The sequence below is a fragment of the Lactuca serriola genome, chromosome 4 (genome assembly GCF_051521515.1).
Source record: "Lactuca serriola cultivar US96UC23 chromosome 4, Lser_US96UC23_V15, whole genome shotgun sequence".
NCBI classification, from domain to species: domain Eukaryota; kingdom Viridiplantae; phylum Streptophyta; class Magnoliopsida; order Asterales; family Asteraceae; genus Lactuca; species Lactuca serriola.
Genome location: NC_136411.1, coordinates 397,658,615 through 397,659,942, shown reverse-complemented (window position 1 = coordinate 397,659,942; position 1,328 = coordinate 397,658,615).

Here is a 1,328-nt window from a genome sequence, read left to right as displayed (position 1 = left end):
AGCAGCTTGGCTGTATAAACCCTTTATCACTTAGTTCTTGAAGTTGATCTTGGAGCTCTTTCATTTCAGGTAGTGCCAAGCGGTAAGGAGATTTCGCTACCGGAGCCGCACCTGGCCTGAAGACGGCCTGTACTCATACCTTGACTTACCACCCTGCTTTTGCTTTTTCTGGGCATCTCCGGATGTCTTGGAGGAGGTGTCATTGGCCTTCCTCTTGGACTGGGTCTGCAACTCGATTTCCCTCCTCCTCGCTACATCCATGATCGCGGATAAAGTCGGGAACTCTTGCATGCTAACGAATTCCCGAATCTCGGTACGTAGAATGGTAGTGTATCGGCTGACCAACCAGGCCTCGTCCCCAGCAAACGAGGGACGAAAAGATAGCATATCCAAGAACTTGGCGTTCAGGTCGCTAACAGACTCGGTAGTTTGTTGTAAGGCCATGAACTCTTGCTGCATCCGCTGCTGCTCCACCTTAGGCACATATTGTGCCTCGAACCTCTCCACAAATTGGGCCCAAGACATGGCCCTAACTTCTTTTTCGTTTAATAGAGCGCTTATGTTGTTCCACCATGTCTTTCCCCTTTTTCACAGCTGATTCATGGCGATCACAACTTTGTACTGGTCCGGACACCTAACAATCATGAAGGCGCCCCTCAACATCTGACACCCAGTGCTTAGCAGCAACTCGGTCAGATTCACCGTTCCAAAGAGGAGGGCTAAACTTGCTGAACTTCTCAAAGTAGTATGCCGAATCCCGAACGGGCAGAGCCGGTAACACTCCCCCGGGAATAGCTGCGAGGCGCTCATCCAGAAGAGCTTTGACCTGGTTGATTATGTCATTGGTCACACCCGGGATTAGTTCGTTGAAAGCGTTATTGAATTACTCAGCGACAATATTCCTAACTTGCTCCATTTGGAGCTGATTAAGGCGAGCAGGCGGAGCCATCTGTATCCGTAGAAGAAGGAAAATATTTAGAAATAATTCAGCCTAGATATTTCTAGGAAGAAGAAACACTCAGCTTGCCGAAAATTTCTCAACCTTGCCCCGACCCGAAACCGGCACCGATGTTTCAAATAGTAGGGGCCCTTCTACTACCTTCCACACAAGTTCCCATTTCCCATTCGTGTCTAGTTTCAAAATTTCCAGCTCGCTCTAGTCGTTAGTTGTACAACTCTCTCACATGTTAACATTAAATAAGTGTGTAATCTAACATTTTAAGACTAGTAGAATCCAATTCATAGTCAACAATTTAACATAAACATTTAACATAAGAAATAAGACTTACTTGGCTGGCCGACTGACACACCGCGACATCTTCCACTAC